The 19,472-nt window shown below is 32.6% G+C and overlaps 1 pseudogene; it reads left to right on the top strand.

Moving 5' to 3' along the window:
• LOC109072216 overlaps positions 1–16,870 on the top strand; it is a 140,351-nt pseudogene extending 123,481 nt beyond the window's left edge.
• The last annotated feature ends 2,602 nt before the right edge of the window (positions 16,871–19,472 follow it).

Raw genomic sequence — 19,472 nt, 5'->3', positions numbered from 1 at the left:
ACAGGAACCATTTATTGTCTTTTTACGTTGTTTTGCATTATTGAAGTGCACACAGTCATTATTCTGGACTAGCGAGCGAGAAAAACGCACGAGTAGCAGACATGTGATATTTGTGAGGGTCAGAAGCTGTAAAAACACAGTGCTTTGATAACGGCTGTTACTCCTCCTCCTCATGCACTAGATGAAGGAGAATGAGCCAATAATCTTCATGATTCACACTATGATTGAGAACTCGGCGCCAAGGCCGCAACTGTACCAGCAAGTAAGGTCTTGGAACACACGGTTATGCTCCTCCCCTCTCGTGTCATTGGCCCCGCCTCTTTGTCGAAGCTCCACCCCCTCACTGCCCCATCCTGTGTCGGTTTCGTTCCAGCACATCCCATTGGTGTTCCTTGTTGGTTGTTGTTGTTGTTTTCCTGTTGAAAGTTGAGCTGGTATTGGCATGGCTTGAAGGTTTCGTGCGAGTCCCAGCTGCTGGTGCTAATGTGCCGTTCATTAGCAATGGCTTCATCCATCACGCCGGCTTTCATGTGTTAGCGCAGACTCCAGTGTGTGACTGGAGACCAGTTTGATTTACGAAGGCTTTTGACCTCCAAAGGAAAAGCATTTGATGGGTTTTATGAGCTTTAAAGGCCAGTTCACATCACAGACGATAACTGTAAGTATAGTTTTAACAATCAAAACAACAAAAGAGTTATCTGTTATTGGTGTTGAATGGGTCAAAGTTGAAGTGTAAAGTGCTTATGACGATGGGATTGTGATGTTACAAGTGAAACTATAATAAAACGATGAGCTAAATAATCCCAATATTGTAAGCACAAAAATGTAGTTTTAATTTTAAAAAAAATCGCAATATACAATTTTCATTACTTATAAGAAATATTCATGTCCAATAAAGTCTTCATAATTTAACTTAATTAAAAGAATTTGTATTTTGTATGTAAATTTAATATTAGTTGCTTTAGGTTAATACTTTAAATTACATTTAAAATAAGACTTTATTGGCCTTTTTTTAATTTTGCTATATTTTTGTGCCCATGACAATGGGATTTTTTCATGTTTTTTTATTATAATTTCACTCACAGCGTCATATATGAGATAGAAAAGCAAAGATTTTGTAGATAGATATGTTCATGTGTGTTGCTTAATGTGAGGAATATTCCACAAATGTGTAAAAATATATATATACAACTTTTAAAATAAAAATTAGTTGAAGTCATGCAGTTTGTGATTGATAAGTAGTGTGAGTTGCTTACATCAGACTGTAATTCTGTATTTTGTATGTAGTATTAATATTAGTTGCTTTAAATTAAGACTTTATTGGCCATAATTTTTTTTTTTTTTTACCAGCCATGAAAACTGTATTTGGCATTGTTTTTATTGAAACTATATTTTTGTGCTTATTTCACTTATTATTTTATTATAGTTTCACTGGCATCATCATATATGATCCAAAAAATAATGAATTTATACATTATATATTCATATTTTGTAAATAATGTTCATTTTAGTAGCTTAATGTGAAGAATATTCCACAAATGCTCTGGAAAAAAAAATAAAAAAAATTTCAGATCAGATATTAACTAGAAAACATCAAGATTTTCTACATAAAATATTTAGATATGAACTGTTTTTTTTGTTTGTTTTTTTTTTGCTAAATGTAGTTATTTTTGCAGCTTAATGGGAAGATTATTCCATAAATGCACTGAAAATTCCAAACATGTAATTATTCTCAAGTATAAATCTTCCAAAGCATACATTAGCAGAGTAGAATAACATCTGTGGACTTGAACTTGAAACATGGTGTGTATTGATCATGTTTATTTTGTGTTATGACTAGTAAAGAGGAAGAGATGTTGGGTTCACGTGCCAGCGATCTGTCACCACAAATTAAAGAGACACAAAACTGTATTTATTGTTTGAATTTCTTAAAAAATGACTACATTTTGAAAGCTGAGACTTTGTTTCATTCCAGAAGTCTGCTCTGTCTTGTCTGTTGGCGTGTTGTCAGTGATGTATTTTTCACTGCGTGAGAACATGATGTGTGGCTTGTCAGACACAGCAGCAGTAATTAAGAGGGACGGGTCTTAGCGAAAGGTCTTCGTAAGTTGACATAAGTTGAGATTTCTCCTCAGATCTCCTGCAGCAGCTTCCTCACGTTGTGAACTCTCAGAAATCCTGAGATTCCCCCGTGTGCCGCGGGCCTGTGACTGCAGCAGACCCACCTCCTGAAACCTGCTGCACCAGAAAACTAACCTCCAGATCCTTTTCATTTTACACAAAACATGAGTGTGGTTGGATTCGTAAACTCTGTGTTTGTGTCGCTCTGGTGTCCCACAGCAGATGTTTTGGACCTGTACGACACGAGCGCTGTTAAGAGTTGTGTGATTTTTTTTTTCTGTTTTTAACACACCAGATGGTGCTGAAGCAGCTTTATTTCCGTGATGAGATGATTCATATCTACAATAAACTGATCCGGCTGCGGAAAAGTGTGAATGTGTGTGTGTTGAATGTGTGTGTATTTTGTGTGTGTGCACTGCAGAAAAAAGTGATTTTCTTACTCAGTGTTTTCCTAAACGTCCTTAAATCAATATACATTTACTTAAAAGATATTAAGTCTTAAAACAAAAAATATCTGTAACCCTTAACTTGAAGCCTATATATATATATATATATATATATACAGTACTATATATATATATATATATATATATACAGTATGTATATAAATAATAAATTAAGTATATAATTAAGACTTCAATATTTATTTTCTTACCAGCCATGAAAACTGTATTTCACAATTTATTTATCTTTCTTTTCACTTTTTACTTTTTTTTTTTTTTTGGGTGGTTACAACTATGGCATTTTTGTACATAATAAATATTGAATACATTAACTTAAAATAATCATATATAAGCTACAAAAAAACACTATATTTTCTACATAAAATGTTAAAGATATATTCATATTTTGTGCATAATATATATTGATTTTATTATCTTAATGTGAGAAAATTCCATAAATGCACTTAAAAAAGGAAACAACAAGAAAATCACACTTGCATTATAAAAGTAACCCAGATTATAAAGCATTTGTTCATTATTACAACTTATAAATTTTATGATCTCGTGAATAATTATAACCACAGTTATAATAAATTATAATATTTCATTCTATTCATTGTTACACTTTTAGAAAGAATGCATTAAAACACACAGCAAACAACCAATTTTTAGGTGTAATGAGGAATCTGCAAATATTATAGTGCATTTTAACTTTGTTTACAATTGTTTATGAAAATATATAATGCATTATAACGTGCATTGTGAGTACATTTATAATGCATTATGCATAAAGCCTTCATTCAAGTGAAGTGTTACCAAAATATCATAAATGGGGTGAGAAAAAAATAAGCTTAATTCAAAAGGGAAAACGTTTATTTGGCCCCATTGGCAGATATTTTGTATTATTGTAAGCATTAACCTACTACTTAATTTTGTTACAAAAATGTTGAAGTATAATCTGTCATTTTGCTACTCAGGTAAATGTATTTTGATTCAAGTATGTTTAGATGTTTGTACTGGAAAACTCTACAAAATTACTGAACAAGAAAGTCATTTTCAGCAGCGTGGACCCGTATGTGTTAAAACATCCATCAAACTTTCCCATTTGCTTCCTCCGAGCTGTTTGGATGGAGTTTGCATGTTTCATGTGGATTGTTTGGTTCGTGTCAGTCCCAGTGCTTTTGTATGCAGTGTGACTGTATATAAAGATCCCTGTTGCACAGCGCCATGCATTTATACTACACCGGATTTACTGAATCACTGTTGCAAAAAAAGTTCCTTATTTAAAGTCTCAATAATTTTTCCCTTTATCTGACAGTGTATTGACGAGTAAGTTGCATGTTCAGCTGTAGTAAATCAACTGCACACAGACTCATGTCGCTTGCTCCATTGCTTCATGCACAGAGTCTCAAAGCAGTCTAGAGTGATGAATTATATAATGCATATCATATCTGACATTATTTCCTTTGATTTTAGCAGATGAGTCCTGAAGAGTACAGAGAAAACACCTACTTAATAACACACGAGCAGCACAACAATGAAATAAGACTACCCTACTACAAAAAACTGACTGTTGCTATGATTGTATGATTACATTGTGACAATTATTATTTGAGGTTGTGCTTCTGTTAAACATTCATAACAATATAGTATACAAAAAACAGTTATATAGAGCAATTTATACACTTCATGGAGGCATGAGTTGTCAAACATAAATGATTTTAAAAATTTGCAAATGATTAAACCACTTTTCAGCCAAACGGGCAAATATAAAATAAGAACGTTTAAAAATTATCATTTAGATTAAACATTAAATTCTGTCATTCATATTTAAAAATGTAGTTATTTGCAAGAATAAAATATTTTTATAAATGCAACTTTTAATTATCAATTTAAAAAGCATTTGTGTTTGCTTTTCTTGACCCATTTTTCAATTCCTTTTTTTTTTTTTTTTTTTTTTTTTTTTTTTATATCTTTACCAGATGAGTTAAAAATGCTGTTGAATAGTTAAGATTTATTATAGAATGTTAGTGGATGATCATTCATTCATTAAGCTATATGAGCAACTTTTGAATGCATGAATAGAGATGAATATGGACTAAATATGGAATCATAAAACCTTTAATAAAGACTAAGTGCAAACTAAGAGTAAATACTGCTCTGTACATCATTTAAAGCCTTTTAGGGTGCTGAAACGTACACATTATTCTATAATAATTATTGAATCGTTTACATTTTGATGTTTCATATGACACCAGGAAGGAAAGAATGGTATTTTATTTTATTTTATTTTATTTTATTTTTTATTTTATTTTATTTTATTTTATTTTATTTTATTTTATTTTATTTTATTTTATTTTTTATTTTATTTTATTTTATTTTATTTATTTTTTATTTTATTTTATTTTATTTTTTATTTTTTATTTTTTTATTTTATTTTATTTTATTTTATTATTTTCTTTATTTATTTTCTTTATTTTTTTTTTTTTTTATTTTATAGATTCTTGTATAATTATTATACATGCTGTTTTCACAACTACTACACAGAATATTTGTACATATAAAACATATTGATATGCATTGGCTTAAAAAGAATTCAGTTGAATAGATCTGACCGTTGCAGGCGAAGTTAAGTCGACTGTGTGAGCAGGATAAAGTAGTGAGAACTCAAGAAGAAAAACTGCAGCAGCTCCACAGAGAAAAGGTAGTGAACATTTTCATCCTCAGCGTGTCGCAGTGCGTTGTGACGCCCGTCTCATTCACACGTGTGTGTGTGTGTGTGTGTGTGTGTGTGTGTTTGCAGCACACACTGGAGACGGCCTTACTGTCGGCCAGTCAGGAGATCGAGATGAGCGCTGAAAACCCCACGGCGGTGCAGAGCGTCATCCAGCAGCGGGACGTTCTCCAGAGCGGTCTGCTCAGCACCTGCAGAGAGGTGTCGCGCGTCAACACTGTACGTTCCTCGTAACGTTTGCTTTAATTGATGCAATGCTACACGCTCACCCATAATGCTGTGCTGCTGACAGGAGCTGGAGCGGAGCTGGAGAGAGTACGATCGACTGGAGGCGGACGTCACCATGGCCAAAACAAACCTGCTGGAGCAGCTCGAGGCCCTCGGGAGCCCACAGGTGACACCTCTGATTGAATACTAGCTGTGAATGTATACTGAAGATGTGTATTGAGCTGAGGTGTTTGTGTGTGCGCACGCAGACCGAGCCGCCCAGCCAAAAACACGTTCAGATCCAGAAGGAGTTGTGGAGGATTCAGGATGTGATGGAGGTGCTGAACAAGAGCAAACCTAAGAGAAACGCAGAACCCAGTGAGAGAACCAGAAAAGCACACAAACTCAACTCACACCACAGTAACAGACATGAGTTTTCTTCTGCTTCCTACTCACTCTGACAAAGTTTTTGTTGGCCTCAGCACAAGAGTTATACAGTTATAAACCTTTTTATAATCTATAAATCTTCATATATTAAGGTTTATTTTTTTATATATATATATTTTTTTACATATATATACTTAAAAAAAGAATTCCATACATTGTTCATTATAGAAATTTTAACCCGTATAATTATTTAAAAAAATTATTTTAAAATAATTATACTTTTTTACATGAATTTAATGACATATATTGTTTTAATGAAAATATTTTATTACAGTAATTTGCAGTAATAAAACAAAACTATAAATTTTTAAAACATTTTCCAGTTAACATAAATTTTCATATATTATTTAAGATTTATTTTACAAGTGTTACATTTTTATGACTTTTTTTTTACAATAATTTGCAGTAATAACTGTTATAATCAGTATTATTTTAGTATTATTTATTTTATTTTATTTTTTTTACATTTTTATTAGTCTTTTTTATATTTCAGTCAGCTTTAGTTTTAGTAATTTTAGTACTTCAGCTTAAATTTATTTCAGCTAGTTGCCAAGGCAACATTTCTAATTTTCGTTTAAGTTTTTAATCTGTCATTTATATATTATTTCAGCTTTATTTCAATTAACTAAATCCATTGGTTCATTTTGTTAACAATAGCAACACTAGTTGCATGAATTCCTAAGTGTTTTACCCTTCTTCTTCTGTATTTGTAGGTTTTCCTGGTGCAAACCCCCTGTCAAACCTGCATAAAAGTGACGTAAGTGATCATTCCAGACATCATGATGATAATCACTGTCTAATTGTCTAAACAAGCACAGACCACACGCTCACGATCCTCAGGACACCTGTATTGTGCTGCTTTGGTTGGTTGTTGCCCGTGGCAACAGTCTCCTTCACTGTCCCGTTGTGTGCGCTGTGTAGGAGTCAGACTCAGTGCCTCCGCGTCCTCCTCTCCCGTACTCGTATGAGGGGGGAGACCGGCCGCCTCCCGCACCCCGCACCACCCCTCACCGGCCCGAGGACCGCAAGGCCGCCCAGCGCAACGGCGCCCACAGCGTAAGACGCAGCTGTGACCCCCTCGCCCACCCCATCCCATTTAACCCATCGCCATCGCTTCAGAAACCCAACATTAGCTCTGATTTTGAGTTTAGAAGCATATGTCTGCCATTCTGAGATGACCTGCATTAGCTTAAAAACACATCCACTTTGTGTTGATTCCCATCATCTCAGCCTCGTCAGTCGATAATCAGTCATTTCTGTCTGATTTCTTTCCAGTTTTTATTTATTTTATTATTTTTCCCCCAATTTTTATGTCACTTTTTACTGACTACCCATACATCATTTAACATCATAAAACATTTCTGACAGATTTTTTCCCCCCAAATTGTTTAATTTTATTTAGTTCATTTTTACGGACCATCTATACATTATGCAGCGGTTCTCAATTCCAGTCCTCGCACCCCCTGCTCTGCACATTTTGTATGTTTCTCTTATGGTTTCAGACGTTTGTTCTATTCGAAAGTAAGTGCACTGCGAAGTGGACATCACACGATATCCCGCCATGATTCCAGTTCGAAGCGAACTTAATATGTTCCATTCAAAGTGCACTGAAGTGTGCGAGTGAGGTAAACTTCAACAGATTTCCCCTGCTCAGGGAGTAGGGAGCACTGAACACTGTGTAGGGAGCATGTCAATGGGAACACAGTTCATGCACGGAGCTCTCTTCTAACGAGCTGATTATCTGAATCAGGTGTGTTAACAAAGAGAGACGTGTGAAATATGCAGAGCTGGGGGGCGCGAGCACTGGAATTGAGAATCGCTGACATTATGTAACATCATAAATTATTTCAGCCTGATTTCTTTCCAATTTTTATCTTAATAATTTATACTGACCACCTTTACATTGTTTAATTTTTAAAACAATTTCTGACTGATTTTTATATTATTTTTTTGCTGACCTCTCAGGTTATACATTAGCACCTTAAACGATTTCTGACTGATTTTCTTTTTACATCTTTATATTATTATTTTTTTACTGATCACCTATGCATTATTTAACATCAGAAACTATTTGACTTGTTTTTTTTATATATATAATTAATTACATTTTTACTGACCACCTATACATTAACATAATAAACCATTAAAAATTTCTAAATGAAACAAATTAATATTGTTTCTATTTAGCCTATTTGAAATATTAAAATGTATTAATTATGCACCTGCATTATATCAGCCACCTGCTCTTGAGTTACCAGCTTTTTAAGAAATATTTCACCCCAAGAAAGCAGTTTCTGTCATTATATTTACCCATCCTCACCCGTCATTACAATCTTGTATGGTGCTATTGTTTCCTGTGTAATGAAGAAATAGTTGACCATTTTCATTTTAGGCAGAATATTCATTTTAAAAACCCCATTTTGTTTTTTATTCAAGTGCTTTTTCTTTTTAACCCTTTTGGGTTTTATCAAATGTTCATCCTGGAGTGTTTTCTGCATGACATTCAGTAGATCAGCAGCACTGCGTAGGTTTGTACCTTATCCTTTGTGAGGCTTTTTTTTTTTTTTTTTTTTTTTTTTTTTTTTTTTTGTAATCCGTGATCATAACCTTCACATAACGGCAGCAGAATCAGCAGGTCTGGTACGGTTAATCATGTGTAAACAGGTGGAATCTCTGCTCTCAGGGGCCCGATTACAGACTGTATAAGAGCGAGCCGGAGCTCACCACGGTAGCCGAAGTCGACGAGAGCAACGGCGAAGACAAATCTGAGCAGACGGCAGAGAAAGAGCAGCCCGGTGTCACCAAAGGTGCCTGACAAACACGTCAAACATATATATATATATATATACTGTACATATCATTTACAGTCCTAAAGGCCTTCCTGCTGATCTGTCTGTGTCTGTCTGTCAGGTGTAGTTTACTCTGTTGGAGTGGTCAGTTCCAGGACTAAATCACCCATGCCTGAATCCTCCACCATCGCCTCTTATGTCACCTTGAGGAAGAGCAAGAAACCTGATCCCAGAACAGTAAGTCTGCAGTTTATACGGAACAATGTGGGTTGGGTTTAACAAATGGGTGCTGTGCTGTGCTTAGCATGGTTGCTAAGGTGTTCAGGGTGGTTGCTAAGGCATTGCTAGGTGAGTTTAAGCTTGTGCTGGTTGGTTACATACTGGTTAGGTTTGGCTTAGGACACATAAATACACATTTGAAACGATAATATACTGCGCTGGTGACATGACTTTAGCATCTAAATTTAAAATTCAGTTTTATGTACTTTTAATATAAGTTAATGAATTAATCTGCATGTTCATATGTGTATAATATATGAATATATAATATAAAATTATATATCTAATAACATTTTTAGTTAATAGATGATACATTTTTCATACTAGTATTTGTATAATAATTTATAATCTATTAATATTTTGTGTCAATATATGAATATATATATTATGAATATATGAATCTAAAATATTTGTATCCAATTTATGTGTGTATATATATATTTCATATTATTAAACATATATTGAATTATATTATATAATATATATATATATGTATATGGAATTATACTATAATATTTTTTTATTAATCTATTAATCTTAAATAAAAAAATAAAAATTAAAAAAAAAAAAAATATATATATATATATATATATACATATATTTATTTATTTTTTTTATTTTTTTTTTGCTTAGTATAGAATTATGCTTCGTATTTTATATTAGTATTTGTTTAATATTTATGTGTTTTTTTTATGCATATATAATATATGTATGTTTAGTCCCAGCCGCAGGACCGTCCGCACAGTGCGGTGGAGCACATGAGCAGCGCTGTAGAGGTGGGCCGAACACGCATGAGCGTTGAGGAGCAGATGGAGCGCATCAGGAGGCACCAGCAGGGGGCGATACGTGAACGGAGGAGAGAGGACGGATCACTGTCCCGCAGCCTCTCCTTCACTAAAGACAACCCCTACTACACCCTACAGGTACTGTACCAGCATCTGCTTTCAGACGAGTTGGACTCGTTAGTGTGTTTATGCGCTTAAAAATACACTCGAATCTCTGCACAGTCACAGTTGTGGAGTTGTCATTGCTGCATTTTAAACATGAGGTATGTTCTGATTGACTGGGGTCTTGTTGCCTCACGTTGCTTTTTTACTTCATGGACAGAAACTGAGAGCTTGTGCATGTTAGTTGACTGTTATCATCTGAGGTTTGTAAATGCTCGGTCACACGAGTGAACCAGCTCAGACAAGCACAGCACATGAATGCATCAACAACGGATGTCACATTCCCATCATGCATCTGGTCCTGAGGGCCCTGCTCCGCCGTAAGAGTTTTGTAATTCAAGTGCTCCTAATGATTCCCCACGGCGCTGCACTTTGCAGTTTTCCGGCTCGCTGCGTTCCTGCCAGGCTTCAGAATGGACATCTGTGAACATCTCCAGCGTTTCCTTGCTCACTGCTTCCTCTTCTGTGTGCTTCTGTCCCCTCAGATGCGTAAGAAGAGCCCGGTGATCTCTCCGGATGAGCAGGACGACCGCAGAGACACGTCGCCTGAGGAACGAGAGCTGGCGACCAAACCGACTGAAGCGGAAAGAAACTGCAAGAATACTGAAGATCTAGAATCTGGAAATGCTTACCTGGAGAACAAGGTATATATATAATATGGAGATTAATAAATTATACAGGTGTATATTAAATTACAATGATAAATTATTATTTAAATATCATAAATAGTTCTGCTATCTGCATATTTTTATTAAATCCTTATCCATTAATAATGACTGGACAACTCATGGGAAAGCCATTTGAATTCATTGTTCCTAATCCCTGTAAATACAGCATGTCTACTAAAGTTTGGAATGGGTTTTAATAGTTAACTAAAATGTAAGCGTAAAATAAATGTTGACTACAATCAAATAAAATATTTTTAAAAAACTTTTAATTTTATTCCAGCTAGTTGCTAAAGAGATATTTCTTATTTTTATTAAATTTAACTTGATGTACTAAAATAACTAAAACTGAAATAAATAATGGTAAAATACTATATGGACATTTAAAAAAATAAAAAATGTCAGAGAGAGACAATATAATTACTAAAACTGTAAAATTTAAATGAAAATGTAAAATGTAAAAATCAAACCTATTTCAAGCTATGAATGAAAACCGTAATAGTATCTTAATGATAATAAAATAACACTGCTAACATAAACAGCTGATCAGTGTTTCATTCAACTTAATTCATGTTAATATTAAAATATTAAAAGAAAGAAATATAAGAAAAATATTAAAAGTTATTAAAAAGTAATATATATTCTGATTTATAAGCTTTATATTATTATTATGTTATATATTATATATAATATTAGCTTAATATTATGTCTAAGCTAAAATTCTTGTTATATATGCTCATTCATATTAATGTATGCATATTGATATTGCATTGGTATCAAAATTGGGATCAAGAATGGTGAAATATTATTGGTACTGGTATCATGACCACCCTTACATTAATTATTTAATTTGTTATTTTTTATTTCAAATCAATATATTATGTCATCATATATCTAAATATCCCTCACTAGGGAGCAGTGAACACTCTGAAGGGTCCCTGTGAATGATGTAGGGTCCAGTATGAGAGTTTATTTCATGTGTTTGTGTCAGGAGAAAGCGCCCCTGTCCCGATCGGCCTCCATTAAAGAGTCTCTTCTGAAGAGCGAGGACCAATCAGAGCCCAAATGTGTGAGTCCACTAGAGTACCGCAGGACTCTGGCCGCTCAGAACAGGTACAGATCACTTCACACTGATCTGAACACACACACATACACACACACACACACACACACACACGTGTCGCTTCAGAACGGAGGTTTGAGCGCTCTCCGCTGTGTGTGTCAGCTTACAGACGGCCGTCATGGTGCGCGTGGGCACTGAGGAAGACGAGGAGGAGGAAGAGGAGGAGCAGCCGTCCAGTCAAGAGCAGGACATGTCTTATGAGCTGACCAACAGCAAACACGGCACGCTGATGTCAGGTGAAGATGAGCTCTCTGTAGTTCTGATTCACTCCATTAACCTGCATTAAAACATCTGGATTGAAAGGAAAGTGTTCAAGACCTTCTCCCCCTTCAAACCACTAACACTAAACCTGATGTGTATTTGTCTTTCATTACTTTTCAGTGAAGTAGATTAAACAAAAATATATTAAATTAAAAACATATTAAATGTGATTATTTTAATATACATATGTATTTAAATATCTATAACTTATATATTAATTTATATATTATAAAGATATATATATATACACAGTACAGGTCAAAAGTTTGGATATATATATATATATATATATATATCTATATATATATATATATATATATATATATATATATATATATATATATATATATACAGTACAGGTCAAAAGTTTGGAAACATTACTATTTTTAATGTTTTTGAAAGAAGTTTCTTCTGCTCATCAAGCCTGCGTTTATTTGATCAAAAATACAGAAAAAAATTTAATATTGTGATATATTATTTAAATTTAAAAGAATTATTTTTAAATTTATTATACTTTAAATTATCATTTATTTCTGTGATGCAAAGCTGAATTATTAGGATTATTATCACATGATCCTTTAGAAATCATTCTAATATGATGATTCATTATCAAAGTTGGAAACAGTTCTGCTGCTTAATATTTTTTTCAGAACATGTGATACTTTTTCAGGATACTTTGATGAATAAAAAGTAAAAAAAAAAAAAAGAAGCTATGTTTTTAAAATATAAATATTTTGTAATAACAATATACACTACTGGTCAGTAATTTGGGGTCAGTAATTTTTTTCTTTCTTTTTTTTTAAATAAAATCAATACTTTTATTCAGCAAGGATGTGTTAAATTGATAAAAAATTATAGTAAAGAAAATATATTTATTAGAATATATATTATTAGAATTTTTTTTTTATTTTGAATAAATGCAGTTCTTTTGAACCTTTTATTCATCAAATATATTAGACAGCAGAACTGTTTCCAACACTCATAATAAATCAGAATATTAGAATGATTTCTAAATGATCATGTGATAGACTGGATGTTACATGTGACACTGAAGGCTGGAGTAATGATGCTGAAAATTCAGCTTTGCATCACAGGAATAAATTATTTTTTTTAAGTATATTCAAATAGAAAACTATTATTTTAAGTTGTTATAATATTTCACAATATTACTGTTTTTTCTGTATTTTTGATCAAATAAATGCAGGCTTGATGAGCAGAAGAGACTTCTTTCAAAAACATTAAAAATAGTAATGTTTCCAAAACTTTTTGACCTGTACTGTATATAATATATATATCTTAAATTACATTTCAATGCAAATATTTAAAAATATAATTATAAATAAATAAATATGTATATATCTAAATATCTGTATGGTTACAACTTTAATGTTTATAACTTTTTAGCGAATTTGATATTAGTGAATAATGTATTGGTATATTTATTGATTTATATTAGGGATGCACCGATACTGCGCTCCTGTACTTGTACTCATGAAAATGCTCCGATACCAAAAGCCGATAACACACAGCATGTGAACAGTGCAGTGTTCAGACAAACAACAGAACAACAGAGAGCAGAATGAAGTTATTAGAGATTATGGATGTCTATGAACTACATGCATGTACTTAATATAATATTAAACATTCAGTATTCATGCATGTATAGCTGATAAGCAAAGCATGCAGGATTGAGCACTCGGCGGCACAGATGCACGATCTCTTTCTCACAGACAGCACTGGAAGGTTTGTAGTTCGGTCGGATTAAGTTAGTTGACGGTAAGGAGAGATTTATTGGCCATACTGTACGTGTCCAATTCTGCACCTGTGCAAATGTGTGCACGTGCTTGGCATGTTTTGCTTGTTGACGTTAATTGCATTATATGCATATAGCACATTTCAGATGATAAAAACACGACTTATGTTTCAGAAAGTATGTGCATCACTGTTGGAAGATTTGTGTATAGGCTAACCAGTGATTCCTTACATTATTGCAGGAAAACAGCTTGTGATTACAGTACAGAGCCTCTGCAGTGGAGCAGCTCTAATGCTGTTAAATTAAAGATGAAGCACCACAGAGCAAAAACATGAGCAGTGAGAGTAACAAAAGCTTGTAGAATACATTTTAATTGGCATAATTAAGTGTGAAAATAACTGAAGGAAATATTCATTTGCTAAATGAACTAAGACAACTAACATATATATTCCTTTGCTTTCAGTACCCAGTATTTATTTTTTTTTAATTACAAACGCAATAAAAATACAAGTATCGATACTCAGTATTGGCAAGTACCAAAAATTAAAGTATCCGTATCGGCCTCGTTCTGGAAAAAGTGGTATCATGCATCCCTAATTGAAATGTTCATTTATAAATTAAATTATTTATAAATTACCTATATATTAATTTATATACGCATGTATTTAAATAGCTATATATTTATAACTTACATATTCATTTATTTATTAAATTATATAATAATTTAAATATTTAACATTTTCTGTGCACCTGAAGGCGGTGCCACTAACACTAAACCTGTTCTGTTTTTGAGTGTTTTACAACTTGATTTTTGTAAGTCAGAAAATAATCAGCACGACCAGTATGTATTTTTGATTCACTAAAAAGAATCGGTTCAAAGGACTCATTTAAATGTCATTTGATAGACTCTTCCAGTATTTTTAAAAACAGAGGCATTTCTAGATAAGAAGTCTTCATTTAGTGTCCTGCTTGAACATGAGTGTGTGATTAACCAGCTTGTCTGTCTGTCTGTGTGTCTGTGTGCATGTGCTGTGGGTTTTGCAGTGAACAGTCTGTCGACTCCGCCCCAATCTCCAAGCTCCTCCTCCTCTCCCCCGCCTCCGCCCTCCCCCCCACAGCTGACGGACGGATCGCACTTCATGTGTGTGTGAGAGGAGAGACGGACGAGTAAGACGCACACGTCAGCAGTCTGACTCACTTCACCACACACGTCACTTTGTGTGTTTTAATCATGTTTTTATGTAGCGTGTTTGTAATGTCTCTCCTCATAAAATCAGTCCGAGCGTTTCACACCAGCTTACAGGAGTCGTTTTCTGAAGGGTTTTACTGCATCATAAATACAAGTGTGTGTGTGTGTAATCTGTCTGTTCTCGGAGGAAAATGAAGGATCGTCTCAAATGAAGCAGTAATTAGCTTTCCAACTAGAGTTCATTAGCTTCCTAGAGTCTCAGTGAGCATAAAGCTTCAATAATTAACAGTGCAATTAAGAGTCATTCAGACATCACTGCACATGACAACACGCTCATATATATATATATATATATAATATATATATACTATATATATATATATAAATAAACACACACACACATGTATCTAGTTAGCATCATATATAAGGCTTTTCAGGTTCATACAGTATGATATAGTGAGAATATGGAGTTCAAAAACAGGTCTGTTTATTAAAAAAATCTGCAATTTGGTGCATATGCTGATATTTCTATCGACAATATAAACATAGTTTGTTATGATTTGTATTACTTGCATGAACGCATGCCTTTTAATTGATGTTCTGTGGAACGGAGAGGTTGAATTTTTTAATTTTTTTTTTGTCAGCAAGTGAAGCCAATTAAATACAAAGGCAATTTGTGTTTCTTAATGAAAACAACTTGGGTGCTGTGATGCAGTTCATGCACAATTCATGCATTATTTCACTTCCAAAAAGTCTTCTTGACTGCATCGAGATCACAAAGAAATCAAAGAGTCATATTTGTCTCCAAAATCAAAGAAAAACATGAGTTATATGTCGCACATTTGGGAGCAATTACAACCTTTTTTTTTTTTTTTTTTTTTGCATTATGAAATTATAGTTTCCTCTAAACTAAGTCATGAAAATCATCCCATTTGGATGCCATTTTTAAAATTAAAATCATCATGAATTAAATTCAGTATTCAACAAATTGTATCACAATGTATATATATATTTTCATGTACTTTCATTGCAATTAAAATGATGTATTTTTTAATTATAGTCATCAGAATTTTTTTTTTCTTGCATTTCAGTAACAAGATTGTGTAGTATATGTGCTTAATTTTCTGGAAATTAATGTGCATATATATATATATAGTATATAATATATATATATATATATATATATATATATATATCTATATATATCATATATATATATATTATCTTAATAAATAATAAACAAATCTTAACGTTCCATTTGTCTTGAAACAAATGTTTTTTGGGGATCAAATATGACATGACCAGGATTTTTTTTCTTTCTTTGAGATTTATTTAGATATTAACATGTTAATGTATCTTAAACCAAGTGTGTAAAATGTTGTTCTGTGTGTCCAGCAGTGAAGCATGTGAGAGGACGTCCCGCCGTGAGCCACACACATCATCGTCATCATCATCATCAGACAGACAGGAAGTGCCGCCCATCAGCTGACCGACACACAGCGACGTCCAGGCCTTAGTTCAAACGATTCATTTATAGTGCTTATTATTTATATTCCTATTGTACTCTTGAGTTTTCCTGAAGCATCTGTAGATCCCAGAGTTGAGTTGTGTTTGATTGGGTGTGCAGAGGTGCTATTAAACCCTCGCTGATGTACATTACAGCACCCAGACTCACTGTCAACAGGAAGTAAAGCCCATAAACCCACTTGTTTAATTCAGACTGCCGAGGGTTGCGTTCATGGTTCGCTTGTTTTATATGGATTTTAATCAATCGCTCCCGGTTTTATCTATTGTTGGTCGACGCGATTTTTAGTACTCATATCTTTTGCACTGTACGACACCCATCCTTGCTTTTTTGATATCAGAGGATTTATGTATAAACAATAAACAGACTACAAACTGCTCAATAAGGTACAGCATACTGCAAACGATCTACATGATGTATAAAACGAAATATACACCGGATAGTCCGCAATAGCCACCACAACTGTTCCCCGACACACTCATGAATGTTCCATCTTACTATTTCATATATATATTTAACAAATATATTTAACTAGAGAGACGAGTACAGAGTATTACAGTTTTAAGAAGAGTATTCCAGAGGATGGCTTTAGTTTGAGGAGAATAGCACACGAGGAGCAAGCGTTTAAAACAGTTGATAAAGCAATAAGCAGGGTTTGGTGTGTCAAATAAATGTATGTATAAACTGTAAAGTTCATGATGTATATACTGTACACCATACAATGAGCAGAGCAGAGACACCGAAGAGGTTATGTATCAGAGTCAATATGCAAATGTTCATATTTCATCTGTTTTATATCATGTGAAATAAATGTCTAATTACCTATATATACAAAAACCTCATGAATGCCTTTTCTTTCAACAACTAATTACTATTACTAAATTTAAAACAATAACTAAAATATCTTCAAGGCACTACCTGGTTTTATTACTAAATTTAAAACAATAACTAAAATAAACAAATATATGTGTGTGTGTGTTTATAGTCAATCAAAATGCCTGTGTGTGTGTGTACTATATACATGCATATATATACATACATATACATACATATATACACATACATACATATACATATATATATATACACATATATATACTATATAATCATATATATATATATACACATAGATATACATATAGATATATATATATACACATATATATACATATATACATAGATAATATATATATACACATATATATATATACACATATATATATTACACATATATATATACACATATATATATAGCCACATACAAGTTTTGATAAGCAATTGTTTTATATTTAATTTTTATAAACTAAATTTTCAATAAATATATTTTATAAATATATATAACTTTATATATAGATAAATATTTTTTATAATATTTCTTCTTAATTACCCTTTATATATAATATGCATTTTGGTTAAACTTAAATTATTAAAAAAAAATAATTTCATTCTAAAATTCTATATAATCCCCTAGAAATCTATATATTTTTTAATAAAAATTATTTTTATAACTGCTATAAAAAGATTACGTTTAGGTGTATACTGTGTGTGTAAGCCTTTTAATTACTTATTATATATATATATATATATATATATCATATCAAAACTGGAATTGTATTAATATTGTAAAGTACATATATGTTAAAATATATAAATTATATATTTTCTATATATATGCATTTTGATTAATAAAATTAACAAAAGTAGAAAAAAATTATAGTACAGTGTACTTTAGGTATAATTTTATTATTAATACAACATGTTTAGGACCGGACTTTTGCACTACTTTAATGTTTAAAAAGTAAAGTACTGTATACACACACAAGACATTAGTAAACATGTTTCTAACTTCAGTAGCATTTAAAGAGAATGAGTCATAAAACCAACTGTAAAGTGTTCATCTAAAAAAATGCCATAATTTAAAGCTCAATAACATTTGAAGAGAATAAGTTGCAGTCATAAAACAAACTGTGAAGTGTTCATCATATGATTTGGCAGTTTATTTTAATAAACATCAAAAATCTAAAAGATGACACCTGGATGAACCCTTTACAGCTGGGTTTATGACTGTGAGTCATTCTCTTCAAATGCTGTTGGACCCCTGGGTTTTTTTTTTGGGGGAAGGTGTCATTCTGTGTATCAGTGTAGGCTGTGTACTGTAACTTTAAATACAGTCCCTAAACTTTAAATTCATAAACCTCAAACCAAACAAGATAATCTTTACAATAAAACCAAAAAAAAAAAGTTATACAAACACTACGACAATTAAAAAAAACTACTTACATTCACATTTATAAACGAATTCATCTCATCCGGAGAAACTTCAGTCAAAGCGAACGACTTTTAGGTAAATCAACACTTAATGAGGTGTTTTGTCCACAAACACTTGTTACAAACCAACAAACAACAAACCCAGAAAAACTAAACCTGATCCACAGGAAGAGACGCTTTAAAGGCCAGAAAGGTTCATCTGACTCATTTATATTTTCAGTTTTGCACTCCAATGATATTTTTCATATTAACGCACTAGAACCTTAGACAAACGAGAAAATAAGCGAATCTGGAAACCCCCCACCTGAGACACACGAGAAAAGCTGCGGAGAAAACAATAAAATAAAAAAAAAACATGCAGCACTCACTCCCCATTTCAGTTTCTGCTTATTAACGGATTTTATTTATTATACATATTAATAAACCTGTTATATAGCCGATTTTATAATATTTAGCAATAAGCAATAATTAGATTTCACGTGGTGTGTAACTATAAAATAACTAAAACATTTCCAAAGGAAAAAAAATAATATTTTTTACAAATATAACACTATTGTTCCTGTATTTAGAGGTGTAAATAAATTAATATTAAATGAGTTTGAAATTAAGGCCTCCTTTTGAATGAACATAGGCAAGATTACAGCGTCATTCCGCCACTTCGGTTTTGTAAAGGAAACTTTTCAGCTTTATCTTGTATATTTAGGGTTGCGAGCACGTGGAG

This window comes from Cyprinus carpio, chromosome A4 (assembly GCF_018340385.1).
Source record: "Cyprinus carpio isolate SPL01 chromosome A4, ASM1834038v1, whole genome shotgun sequence".
Classification (NCBI taxonomy): domain Eukaryota; kingdom Metazoa; phylum Chordata; class Actinopteri; order Cypriniformes; family Cyprinidae; genus Cyprinus; species Cyprinus carpio.
Note: the sequence above shows the minus strand (reverse complement) of the source record. Positions and strands in the feature narration are given on the sequence as shown.